Genomic DNA, 14,919 nt, shown 5'->3' on the forward strand with positions numbered 1-14,919 from the left:
AGGAACTGAACCCATCCAAAGCTCAACATCTGCAATATACCATGCATTCCTAGCCAACTGGTGAGCTACTCTATTTCCCAGCCTCAACACATGTTGAACTTGAGAAATTTCAAACTGTTGTAACAGTTGTTTGACCTAATGAATCAGATTTCCAAAAGCAGACAAAGACTCTCCATTGGCTTGTAAAGCTTCAACCATCAATAAGCTATCACTCTCAAGGATGATCTTTGAAATTCTCAATTGAATACTGAATTGAAGTCCACGAAACATAGCTAACAGTTTAACTGCTTCTGGTTCACCCACTTCATTTTCAACCTTGCTAACAGCCATCAACACATTACCATTCTCATCCCTTACTACAGCTCCAACACCTACCTTGTGAAAATCATAGAACATTGTCCCCATCTACATTTAACTTACAAAAGCCAGTAGGTGGAGCATTCCAATAACAGTGTTTTTCTAGTTTAGCAGTTCGAACATTCCTGACCACTCTTTGGAAACACAGCAATTGTAAAGCATGCTTAACCACCTGACTTGGTTCTAACTTGAGTTTCTCAAATACCATCTTATTCCTCCTAAACCAAAAAGCCCAAGCCAAGAGAAAAAATCTGTCAAATAGTTACGAATCCCCTTTGCTCAACACTAATTGTATAACTTGAAAAACAGACAATCTCATTCACTTCACGAAACGGTGGCATATTCAACAACCAAGTGTCTCTAACAACAGGGCAATGAAAAAGAGCATGTGCAACATCTTCCACAACAACAGTGCAGAAATCACAATGAATACTAGTATCCACCCTCTTCTTTTGCAAGTTCTATTTTGAAGGAAGCCCCTCCCTACAAGCTCTCCAAGCAAATATTCTAACCTTATCAGGCACCCTCATCTTCCAAACAAAATTCCATAACTTATGCTCCTCTCTATCACTAGAGCATTCTTCACCCCCTTGTACGCTAAGAGACCTGAAAAATCTGTAGGCACTCTTTACAGAAAAGGATTCATTTCTCTCATACCTCCAAAACAAACTGTCTATATGCAGACCAGGACTCAAAGTGATCTTTAAAATTTCTGATGCTACCATTAGACTGAAGAGGGCTCTAATCTTATTAACATTCCACCATCTCGAATCTGAATCAATAAGTGAGGCTACCATTAATTGATTATCAACATTTGTTAAATCAACCATCTCCTCTCTCAAAGCTTTATGACGAGGAATCCAAACATCCTTCTACACACGAATTGTAGACCCATCACCAATTCTCCACTTGCATCCCTTCATCAAAAACTTCCTTGCCTCCCAAATCCCTCTCCAAGCAAAAGATGGGTTAGGACCCAACTTAGACTCAAAAAAGGTAGTATGTGGAAAATATCTTGTCTTATACATCTGAGAAAGCAAGATATTTTCTTCCCTAAAAACTCTCCAAGCCTGTTTTGCAAGCAAAGCAACATTAAAGAGTTTTAAATCTTTGAAACCCAACCCCCCTTTATACTTTGAATAACACATTTGTTCCCATCTAACCCAATGAATCCTCCTTTCATTTGAGTTCTAACCCCACCAAAATCTAGCCATCATACTCTCCAAATTCTTGCAAAAATTGTTAGGCAACATAAAGCACATAGCATAGGCAGGTATGGATAAAGCCACAGCTTTCAATAATATCTCACATAGGTTCAAACCTGAATAAGTTTTTCTTCTTTCTAATCTGAGTCATCCCCTTTGTGTCCAACCAAATTGGAACATGGTCTGAATAGGATATAGAGCCATGTTGAACAGCAGCCTCAATGAATAGGTTAAACCATTTAGAATTTGCTAGAAACCTATCCAATCTTTCCCATATACACTCACCTGCATACCTACGATTACACCATGTAAAACAAGGGTCATGAAAACCCATATCCTTTAATGCACAATCATTCAGCACTAATCTAAATTATTCCATTTGAGCCTTATCCCCCCCCCCCCCCCCCCCCCCCAAAAAAAAACAAATTTCTCACTAGGAGATAATACCTCATTAAAGTCCCCATACAACAACCATGCCTTATCAATAGAATTAGATAAAACCCGAATTAAATCCCAAGTATCCTATCTACAGTTTGTTTCAGGATTACCATAAATGCCAGTTACAAACCAATACTGATTACTATCAATGTCATGTTTAATCAAAGCATGAATGTGATTAGGGGTCATTTTTCCACAGAAGAGCAAGCCCACTGCTTCTACCCCTACAATCAACTTCTAAAAGTTAACAAATCCCAAGCGAAATTTATACTTGTCCATAATTTTTGCCTTGCAAGAAGACTACCTCGGGATCTTCCCTCCTAAGCAAGTCATGGAGGATCCAAACTCCACGTGGGTTCCCAAGCCCACAGGAGTTCTAGCTGAGAAGCTTCATGGCTCCCGGCAGGGCTGCACAGCGGCCTCCGCCGATATGAATTCATTCTGCTCCTTACACAAACCCTCTGGTAAGTGCAAAAAAGGTTTTTTTATTACCCTGAGATCTCCCTTCGCCACTGCAAGAGCTTCCTTTCTCTTCTGAGAATCGACCATTGCAATTGTTGTTGATTTTTTGTTGAGTCCAGACCTGGGCTTCAGCTTTGGTCTTCCCCTCTTAGCAACTAGCCCACCCAACTTAGAGGACCCCCCAGAATTTGGGCCCACTGCGACTTTTATACCTGGCCCATTGTTGTTGAAAACGACATCGTACACCAATTGATCGTTACCATGTTGAGATGTCTTCCCTTTCAAAACCTCTTCAAACACATCACGTCCCCCTTTTGAAACTTGATTCGAAGAAATTTTGTGTAACCCATTAGCGAAAGGGTCCTTGTTCTTCGCAGAATTCGTTGCATCAGTTATTTCGACGGTTACCATTGGATCATCCTTACTCCCCCACAATTCTGCTCCCTGGTTGCGCCGCCTTCATCCACGGCCTATAAGGAAGCGCCACCGAAGCCTCAAGCTTAGCGAGCTTCCTAAATGTATCACAATCCCGATGCCCGTGACCTAAACAGTCGCACTAGTAACAAAAGTCTGGTAACCTCTCATAGGTAAACCTGACCCAATATTCTTTCTGAGCTCCTAACGAGACCTTCTTCCAGCGTAACAATGGCTTCGAAATATCCAACCTGATCTAAAGTCTCAAAAATTCACCCCAAGCTAAATCAACCTCCTTTAAATCCAATTCTACAACCTGCCTAATTGGCTCCCCATGAAGTCTCCCAACATACTCGTTACAGGCCATCAAGGGTAAATCATGGATACAAACCCAGAAATCTACCTCAGTCATCTTTATCTCTTGAACCTGTAACTAAACATCAAAATCCTGTGTCAACACCAATTGTGTGTCGAAAGTCCAGGGCCCATCACGTTGCACTCGTGCCTTATCTCGCTTATCATTTAACTCAACTAGCATCAATTCGAAGGTTAAATCCCGAAATTTGATGCCCTTTGAAGGTCGCCATATACGCCGCATTGTTTGCTTAAAGGCCTCTCGATTGAAATACCTCTATGTAGCTTGATAATCAGACATTGCTCCCCGTGTGATCACCTCTTCGAGCAATTCTATCTCTACAGCCACGACTTTACTTTCTTCACCAGTAAGAATCATTCGCCCTTACAGTTTGCTTAAATCTTCAGCCATGAACCCCCCCCCCCCCCCCAACACCTGCTTACAGAAGAGACACCTTCCACAAAGGAAGGAAAACGTAAAAGAGATAACACCTTACACGACGGTAGGAAAAAAAACTGCTACATTGTCTCAGAGCACAACGAGAGGAAAAAAGCCTAAACCCATTTGTTTATCCATGTTGCCATATTTAGTTATGTTTTGAATCGCAAGTTTGGTGCCAGGGGCAGAAGAAACAGATCAAACAGCACGCACCGAACCCATGTTTCCTCTTATTTACCCTTCAAAACATGAGAGACCCTTAAGGTTCATATTCCTTAAAGATTCTTCAAATTTTACTTTTCAAAACAATCAACCATAAATTTAAATATTTTAAAGGTAAAATTTGTTTTGCCTAATTTCATTTATAAATGTTTCTTGATTTGAGTTGAACGACATCATTCATTCATGGGTTAAATAACTGTAAATATAAATTAATTTGAAAGGTAATGGAATTTTATCGGTCGAATGCACTTTTTCTTATATCTGTGACATTTCATCCATCGCTTATAACATAAGTCTTTTGTAATTTCAGAAGTATAATGATTTTTTTTATTACAGGAAAGAAGGAGATTGAACCCTAGTTCTCCAACTTGAGAAGCCAAGATCATTGTCATCTGGTCCAAATGATCTTGGGCGAAGTATATTTACTTGAGATACATATTGTAGTGGTTTTTTTAAGTATCTCTTTATTATGATAATTCTAGATCAATAAAATAAAAAAGAAGAGATTTGTATATTTTTAAAATTATTATTATATAATATAGAAAGGGAAGGCTAATAATGCACATGACTATAAAATCTAGGATATAAAGTTGATGAGAACTTGTTGAGCCATTTTATGAGCAGTGAATGTTGGCTTTTAAGGCAAACCCTATATTACACGTGAGCGGGCATGAGATTTGTTGCTCTATGTGAAAAGCTTTCATTAACGTTGTTGGTATTTCGAGTGTTAGGTCTAGCACTTTGTTACGTAATGCAATCGATCGCCATTCAAAAACATACAAATCTCTTCTTTTTTATTTTATTGATCCAAAATTATCATAATAAAGAGATTCTTAAAAAAATCACTACGATATGTATCTCAAGTCAATATACTTCAGCCAAGATCATTTGGACCAGATGACACTGGTCCTGGTTTCTCAAGTCGGAGAACGAGGGTTCAATCTCCCATCTTTTTGTAATAAAAAAAGTCATTATACTTCTAAAATTACGAAAAAAGACTTATGTTATAAGCTAAAAAGCTGGATGAAATGTTACAGACAAAAGAAGAAGTGCCTTCGACATGTAAAATTCCATTACCTTTCAAATTAATTTTATTTAACTCATGAATGAATGATGCCGTTCAACTCAAATCAAGAAAAATTTACAAATGAAATTAAGCAAAAAAAATTTGACCTTTAAAATATTTAAATTTATGGTTGATTGTTTTGAAATGTAAAATTTGAAGGATCTTTAAGGAATAGGAACCTTAAGGGTCTCTCATGTTTTGAAGGGTATTTTAAATAAAAAGTAAATGAAAAAAGTACTTGTGAGGAATTAAAATTCTCTTAATAATTATAATAGAAAAAATTGAAAAAATAGTTGAAATAAGCAAAATAAATGTTTTCAAAATCATATTAGTTATAAATATAAAGATAGAAACCGAGTGGTAGATGAAAAGTTTCAAAAATTAAAAAACAAGTCATGAATTGCTAGCAATAATTAAAAAAAAAAACTTTTAAAATTGTATTGAAATATAGAATTAAATGGAGAAATGATTATACGATTAAGTTTTTCTACTCATTATCGCACACAACACACCAAACTTAGTTTCTTTTTGTTTTATTCCTTCTAACCTATTAAGTTCTTGTACTCAAGGCAAGTTGGATTGTGTGTAACCCATATTCTCTCCTCTCTTCGCCGCCACTCAATTTTCCCTCTTTCAAACTGTACATTCTCTATAGGATATGTGCTCCTAATGTTCACTCTTTCGCTCTATTCTCTTCTCTAGCTACGACATCGGCTGCTCCCAACATACCTAGTGTCGAATCCGAATTTGTGAAATGGTCGGTGAAGTGTGTCAGGGACACTTTTATAAAGGAGAAGTTGGGTGTGCATGTCTTGGGTAGGCGAGAATTTATAATCATGTTGGTTCAGATGTAGAGCTTAGACGATTTATAACTTCCTCTTGGAAGATGATGTAAAAATTTAGAATAAGCCTAAAGGTTTAAAGACTCACTAGCTAATGGAAATGAGTTTAATTGCATGGAAAACTAGAAGTTAGATTCTTAGTTAATGGAGATTTGTTTGGAGTGTTATATGGGATTTGTCATAATGTGTAGAACAGAAGTTGTGTAAACCTATTACAGGATTTAGAAATTGGAAGAACATTAATGATGGAAAACATTGCGGATTTTTGAATTATATTGGAGAGGAGGAGGTAATTTCTCTTATCATAATAATGTTGTGAAATTTTGTGAACATTTATTAAAACTAACATAGCATATTGGTAAAACAATGAATGCACAAAGTTCTGAATAAGTTCTCAACAATTGACTCCAGGTAAAAACATATATTGATTTTGTTCAATGACTTGCAGTTCAAGGATGTGCTTTTAGAAGTTATGATTAGACCCTTCATTCAAAAAATAGTGATACTTTTATTGAGATGCTTAAACTCTTAACTTGGTATAATGATAAGGTTGCAAAAATTGTTTTAGAAAATGCTCATAAATATTTAAAATATACTTCACCCAAAATTCAAAAATATATTTTTGAAGTGTTTGCAAAGAAAGTGCAAAATAAAATTCGTGAAGATGTGAGGAATTCTAAATTTTGCATTATTGTTGATGAGGCATGAGATGAGTCTAAAGAAAAAAATGACTTGAAATTTATTGATAATAATGGTTTTATACAAGAACCTTTTTTTTAATATTGTACATGTTAAAGATACTGTATCGACATTGACTCTAAATAATGAAATATCTAAAGTTTTTTATCCTCATTGTCTTGATATTCAAAATATTAATGGACAAATATATGATGGTCGAAATATAAAAGGTGAACGTAAATGATTTCAAGCATTTTTTCTTAAATGATGCTCATATGCACATTCTATGTTTATTGTTTTGTTCACTGATTACAGTTAGCATTAGTTGTTGCATCTAGACAGCTAGTTTTTGTTCATTAATTTTTCTCAAATTTGAATCTCATTATCAATGTGGTTGGTGCCTCATGTAAACTTCATTGATAAGTACTGTTACGACGCAATCTACCGATGTTAAAAAGATTGATAAGTACTATTGAAAGTTGGATTTTGTCTAAAATTAATTGAGGTTGATATTTTAGAAAACTTGCATGTTTTTGTTGTGAAAACCACATCAATCATTCTTTTGCAATATTTTCTATATTGAATACTATACTAGATTTTTTTTTGTCATAAATAGTGTAGACCTGAGCTATTTTTAGGTGATAATGTGTTCTTTTTTTTCTAATAAAAAAAATGATTGATAATGTGTTCTTATTGCAAAATTGCGAAACATATTTATGTACTTACTGTACAATCACAAGATATTTTCTTATTATTGCATTGAATTTGTTACTATTATTATAATGCATTCTAAAGACTGTTAATGCATGAGATTATTGATACTACTTCTACTATGATTATTGTTACTATTATTGGCCTTGTCACAAGCATAAGATATGACAACTGATTAATGGAATTAGTGTTATTGTTGTTGGCCTTGTCATGGGCATAAAATTGTGGCAACTAGGAACTGATTATTGATATTGTTATTGAGTAGTGAAGTAAAATTCCAAGTATGTAACACTGCATTTCTAACAAAGTTAGGAATATCAATTAATTTGAAAGGTAATGGAATCCGTGGAATGGCCGACGAACTGTGTCGGGGACACTTTTATCAAGTTTTCCGAGGAGAAGAACCACGTAAACTGGCTGTCCAGCCCGGTTGTGCCGGTCAACGATCCAACTCTACTATTGCTAATGCTGGTTTCTCGTTTACCATCTGCCTCGATTTTGGTTCTCCATAAAACTTAGAATTGGTTTCACTTTAGATATACTGTTGAGGAAGCTAATAAAGACATAAGCGATGGATGCAAATTTCTTTTACACACCCACTTTGTTTAGATAAGCAGTCATCGGGAATGGGAGTTTATGTTCTGGAATTTTATGTTCATTTCTTTATAGACTCTGGGTTGCATGGTTATGTGATTGAGTATTGAGACTGAGACAAATTCTGATACACAAAACAGGTATGAATCGGTTCAAGCCCATCTTTTTGGGTACGATTGACCCTAACACTGCCTTAAGCAAACTGACTCGTGCCTGCAACACCCAAAAGTACATTCGAGCCGGCGAACAGCAAAATGATCTTGATGATGTAGGGAAAGACATGTACCACCACACCTTTGAGATGCTCGACAACTGGTTATTTGGAGACTATTTTAGGAAATAAGCCATTGAATGGGCTTGGAAACTTCTTACATAGGCAAGTTATTTTTAAAGATTCATATTAGATGCTTGATTGTTGGGTTGTGAAGCAATTTATAGATGTTAAAAAAGTTTGATAAGTTGTGATTTATGGATTGTGTCATGTATTTCCACTCCTAATAGGTCTCTCATAAGTGTTTTCTTGTTTTGTCCAAAATGACAGCCAAAAGCCAAAATGATTTGACTATACCTGGACGAGAGTCTTGAACGTCCTGTATGTTGTGGCTAGTTTCCTCATTAGCGAAAAAACTTTCAATTTCTCAAATTACACGTTCATGATCTTATGCCTCCACGACACATTTTATATGTATATCATCTGTCCACCCGAGAAATAATATCATCGAGTCAATGAGTGACCATCCAACTCCTAAACCTCTAGAAATTCTCACTAACACCACTATTTGCAAAAAGTCTTAAATTAAATTAGGTATAGATTTCACTAATATCGCATTAAAAGCTCTAATAAAAATATTGCTTTGTGCAACAAATGTAATATGTAACGTTTTAGTCGCTAACTAGCGATATATCCATATTTTGTCACTTACTAAATATTTTTCATTTTCTTCAATCTACTATAGCAGAGAAAAAGAAAAATTTTGAGAGAAATTATCTTAACCTAAAACATATGTTGCATCAGTGCAACCATAAGCAAAATTTTTAGACTTAATTAAGTCGTACTTAATAATTCAAACTTTTGTCTCAATTATCATTCCAACCTCTAAGGTGCTTGGTATCACTCTCAATGGGTGCTTCTAAGTTTATATATCTGTACGAACTTATTTGTTCTTACTGGAGAGAAATAAAACTTGAGAAAGATTATCAATACTAATTCCACAAAGAGGTGCACTGAAAAAACCTTTAAAATGAATGTGCCAATCAAGAATGTCATCAACACTCTTGCACATAAGATTTTAATGTCTTACTTGTTAGAAATACTAGCAAGTTTTAGAGACTATGTATTTATTTGTGAGTTAATCTAAGTTGTTTCAAAATTATAATGTTCAACTTCAAATATAGGAGCAATTAATCTTTACGTTACAAAAACAACATGCAACTTTCGTTATTACCCACAATTAATCTAAGTGCATGCATACCACGCGCACTTCTAATTTTTTCTAGACTTTTTAGAGGTTTCACAATAATGATGGTCTAAGACTATCTAACACTTATAATAATCTTAATTCGTTTCCAACTACTGCTTATGGAGGAGACTAATGTGACAATTAAGTCGCATAAATAATCCTCTAGGCTTTCCTTTCAGTTAACTCAGTTACTAACCTATGCACATATAATTGCACACACATCTAAGAAATTTGCCGTGCAATTAATCTAAGTCAAAATAAAAATAATTAATACACACTGCAAGATAAAAGATTCACTAAGTTTTCTAATTATCTCTTGCGCCACAATGCCTAATTATTAATTTATAACTTATTTTTGTGCAAATCTGTATCGTAGAAGAGATTAATTCTAAATCAATTTCAACTATACTCCCACTAGGATAAGTAATATGTTGAGTCAGTCACATGCCAAAAAAAAAAAAAAAAATTCTTCCTAGATTGAATAAATCAACTTGAAATAATCATAAGCATTGACTATTCATACTCAGGCTACCTAATGCTCTATTTTATCACACTCTAACAAAATTAAAGACTAACTCTTAAAAATAGCCTAACAATACAAGTAATAAAATACGTTCATACTTTAACATGTAAACATAATACATGCATAAAAATAATCACATTTCATCCAAATAATTATTATTTACAAAAAATAATAATCTAGACAATTTATAATATAAAATAAAATACCTAACAAATGTGACAAAATAATATCATAGCAAGCATGTATTCAATAAGCACATGCAATAATATATTTCAAAAAAATAAATATTCATGTGCCACATTTTCTGAATAAGTTTTAAAAAATAAAAAAAAATATCAAGAACTATAATACCAATTTGCTTCAGGCTTGTACCTGCTTGATTGGGCCACTCTCTCCAGGATGTATAGAGCCACCGCATTTCACACTACATATACAAAAAGTACCACAAAAGACTGTAAAACTGGACTCAGCTTGTTTTGAGCCCAAAGTAAAAAAAAAGCCCTAACCCAGCCAAGCCCTAGCCCAGCCCGAACGCTATTAAACACAAATTAATCTATTGTGCTTTCTTCTTCCTTTCACCAACGCTACAGTATACAGTGCATGTAACGCAAGAAAAAAAAATTGTAACCGACGCCACCCTACAGGTGCAGTCGTGGAGCTTGCCGTTCTCCTCTACTCGCAACACAATGGGAAATACAGCACATTTCGAGTGCTCACAGACATGGGTTGCACTGCACCCATTCGGTGTATACAAGTGTCAATAATTTTTGTTGCACGCGACGTTTTGTGGATTGTGTTGTCGGTGCTTACAAATATCGGTAACTATTTTTTATTTTACTGACGTCTACAAACGTTGATAAATTAGTTTGATACTTGCGTTTTGTAGATACAATTACCGATACTTACGAATGCCGGTAATCATTCTTTATTTTACCGACGTCTATAAAGGCTGGTAAATTATTTTGGTATTGACATTTTGAAGACTATTATCGGCGTTTACAAATGCCAGTAAGTGGATAGTTATTTTGTCAGCACCAAAATAAACACCGACCGACCGAGGTAGTTTATTTTATCGACATCTACAAGCATCGGCAAATTTTTATACTCCCAACGTTCTAGACTATTTTACTGGCGCTTCCAAATATAAAAAAAAGTAGTTAGTCGATTATTTATTTTACTGACGTCTACATGTGCCAGTAAATTTCTTTGATCCTAGCATTTGGAGATTGTATTATCGATGCTTACAAATGCCAGTAATTGAGCATTATTTTACCGACTTTTACAAATGTCGATAAATTACAATCCCGGCATTTTAGAAATTATATTATCGACACTTATAAATATTGGTAATTGAACGATTTAAATTTACAATATATCATCCACAAAATTTAAAAATGCACAAAAATAGGCACCCACAAACGGAAATAATTTTATTTATTTCACCTCTTTCTGAACTTAAAAAAAAAAAAAGAAAAAACTCTTTCTAGAATGTTGGGATAATAAAAAATATTATCGGCCTCTTCCTTTTGCTATCAGGAAAAAATAAACAACTAAAAACAAGTAAGGCCTACACGAATCATTCTCCAATTAATACATAAACTAAGAAATTTCTTAAATACAATGAAACTATCTAATTTTCAAAACCTAATACAAAAGAATGATTCATACTCTAGTAATTCAAATAGAATACCACAATCTCCAAAAAAAAGAAGAGCTTGTCATTGGGTCTGACCAGCTTGCACCTCTTTGCTCGTTCCACTCCAAAAAGGGAATATGGCTTATTTGTAATCTGGCGGTAACATCTTGCTGGTCTTCAACCCATTCTACCTGCCCCAGAAATAAAGAGAAGGCTTTAATAAGGGAGAGTTATAAGCAAGAGGAGATAAGATCCACACGTCACTTATTATTTATATTTGTACTTACACACCATCAACAAATATCATAACAATATAAGTATGCTCCCTCAGAAGTGTAGTTATCAACATCCAAATTACAAGGCTGAAACTGATTTACATCTATTCAATCATCGGGAGCAACATTCAAGCAACCTCCAAAAGAGAATCCATGAATAAGGGCAACATTAAAGCAACCTCCAAAAGAGAATCCATGAATAAGGGAAACAATCAGGTAACTGAGACAAATATTTTCACATAAGAACATGCTAGCGGATACATGCAAGAGCTATCATTCAAACAAGGCAAAAAAAAAAAGTACCCAAATTAAAAATATCAGCTTAACAAATCGACACTAGAAGCGTGTAGCAAGCACTCTGTAAAACAGAATGCCCTATTGGATCCTTTGGCTGGGGATTGGCAATTTGTACAGGCTGAACAGTAGGCTCGTTTAGCATTGAGGTGTTGTGATATAAATTACCAAGAGAGCCGACCCAACCTAGAATCAGATGTCTGGTCTATTAAAGCTATATCATGCTATATACTTCAGACATATATACAAGCTGCTTTAACTTCTTTTGTAAAGAAGCCAGACAACAAAATCTGCAGTACTGCTAGTGATCCTGGAAGGTCCTAATTTGAATGGTAGAAATTAAAGGCAAGATTAATCTCCATGGAAGCTGGCAAGCGGTAGAAGACTTGTCAGTTGACTTGGCGGGCAGGATTGGCCTTTATCTTTGCATGATCTGTCTTCTTCTATCGATCACATCCTATCTTTAGTTCAACCACTAATTCATATAGGGGCCCTTCATAACGCATGATCTTTCTTTTTAACATTCACTTGCATGCTACTATACATGTATGCGTGACAATTAAGACATATATAAATATATATATATAGATATATATTTTTGGAGTAATATTGTTTATTGACTATCCTATATATATATACACACACACACACACACACACATATATCCTCATGAAAAGGAAAAACCAAATGCGAGTATTACTTATTGAAAATCATGTTTAGACTGTACAAATATACTAAAGGGATGCTCATCATGATGAGTACTCATCAATATCACTGAAAAAAATGTTGTGATGACCAATTTCAAAGAATATTCACAAAGCCCTTGTAGGCACTATATATATAAATCCAGATCAACAACAGCTAGCTATTACCCACCCCACAAAGCCTTTGCAAGTATCATCAAAAGCCTTGTTTGGAGGGTACTTGAACCTATGAGGATTTCATGCGAAGGCTCATCCTCATTTTCGAAATAGGTTCTGAGGAACGTTGCACTAGTCCTCCTGCATATTTTATTTGCCCCATTTTCCGTGAAGTCATGCAAAACCCACATGTGGCAGCAGATAGCTTTACTTATAAAGTAGAGGCTTTGAGAGGATGGCTAGATAGTGGGCGTGATACTTCACCAATGACAAATCTGAAGCTTGAACACTGCAATCTTGTCACAAACCATGTTCTTCGCTCTGCCATATAGGAATGGCTTCAACAGCAGTGAAATCTATGTCGTTTTCCTTTCTACTGAGTTGGAGCATAAGTTTTGGTATTTTTATTTTTTCTCAACAAAATACACTTCGTTGTGATTTGAGTCGTATTTTATTTGTATTTATTTTTTTAAAAAAAAAAACACAAAATGTGGGCTTTTTCCACCCCGAAATTTTACATCTAATGAAAAAAAAATTCACCCTCTACGTGCATTTCGACACCCATTGTAGAGAGCTCCGTCCATCACCATCTTAATGTAAAGGAAGATTGTATGAATCAAGTTCAAGACACAACAGAGCATATCTAGGCTGAAATCGTGGTGTATATTTTCTGTAACAGCAGCACTTTTTATTCTCATAGTTTGCAGTCAAAAAAATATCATATTCCTATTGTATAAAGGACACACAACTAAGTACATGATATTTTTTTCCTCAAGTATATATATATATATATATATATATATATATATATATATATAGATGGAGGAAAACCATGAACACAACTTCACCCAAACAAAAAAAAAAGTACTCTGTAAAACAAACGTGATCACGGAGTGTAGAGTGAAGAGGAATTGAAGAAGAATAAACATATCTGTGAACTCACGGTGGCATCCTTCGTGGCACGTAGTGGAGTTCAGAGATATTTGGGACCGTGTGTCACGACTGGGCCACGATGCCCTAGTAAGTTGCTGGCGCAGTTTCCGACGGAAATTGGTTGGACAGAAAACATGCTTTGTTCTCATGTTTAAAAACAGAGATATTTGCTTTTCTTCGAGCAGGTGACTGGACGACGGTGTTACACGATGGAGGAAAAATGGATTAAGGTGGTGGTGTACCGAGGTTGCAGTGCTGCGGGACTAAACATAGGGCTGTGGACGTGGGTTGTGGGGGTGCAGCTTCGTGGGTGAAGCTAGTAGTTTGTTCTTGTTCTAATTTTCTCAGCAACCAAACCGAACATTCTTCATCTTCTGTGCATCAAAATTGAAGTGTTCCTTAGTGTGCCTTTCTCCTCTGAGGCTGTTTCTCGAGGCTAGTCTGTAAATCCAGTAAACCAAAGCGAGGACGTGAGCTGCTATCAGGACAACGACCATGAGAGGAACTGCCTCGAGAAGCAATGGCCGCGACGACGATGAATGGTGTTGATTTGCCATTTTGAGAGAGAGACTGAGGGGATGCAAATTGCAAAGCCCCACATGGATCGAAAAATTCTCATGCAAGATAAGATCTGTAAAATATATGAGAAGCAAAAAAAAAATTTGCACTTGGAGTCAAAGAAGATCGACTTGAACCGCTCAACAACCTTCCCATCTCCACTACTGCCGCACGCCCCACCTCTGAAATGCATTTAAAAATCAAATGAATATTGATTTTTACAGATTCGGCGCCAAATACAAATTTTGTTTGGAGCCAGTATTCGGCGCGGTGAAAATTAGTGCTAGACTATATTGCTGCCAACTTTTAAAACTAAAAAATGTGGCATTTATTTTAAAATTAATATATATATTTCAAACATTTATTTGTAAAATATGAAAAAGTTATAATTAAAAAGAAAAATATTCTAATCACAAAGAGATTATACAAGAGTAATTTTATAAATTAATGTGATTTGATGTGATTCGTTAGATTATAAAATATATTTGACATATTACATAAAATCACGTCAATTTTTGTAATTATTTTTATATAATCTCTTTGTGCCTGATGGATCACAAAAAGTATATTTGATCAGCACCAATAAAAACGCTCATGA

At 35.2% G+C, this 14,919-nt stretch overlaps 1 pseudogene; it reads right to left on the minus strand.

The window, feature by feature from the left end:
- Window positions 1-14,083: 14,083 nt before the first annotated feature.
- On the minus strand, window positions 14,084-14,350 carry LOC121256545 (annotated as a pseudogene).
- Between the last annotated feature and the right edge of the window lie 569 nt (window positions 14,351-14,919).

This window comes from Juglans microcarpa x Juglans regia, chromosome 3D, assembly GCF_004785595.1.
Source record: "Juglans microcarpa x Juglans regia isolate MS1-56 chromosome 3D, Jm3101_v1.0, whole genome shotgun sequence".
Classification (NCBI taxonomy): Eukaryota; Viridiplantae; Streptophyta; class Magnoliopsida; order Fagales; family Juglandaceae; genus Juglans; species Juglans microcarpa x Juglans regia.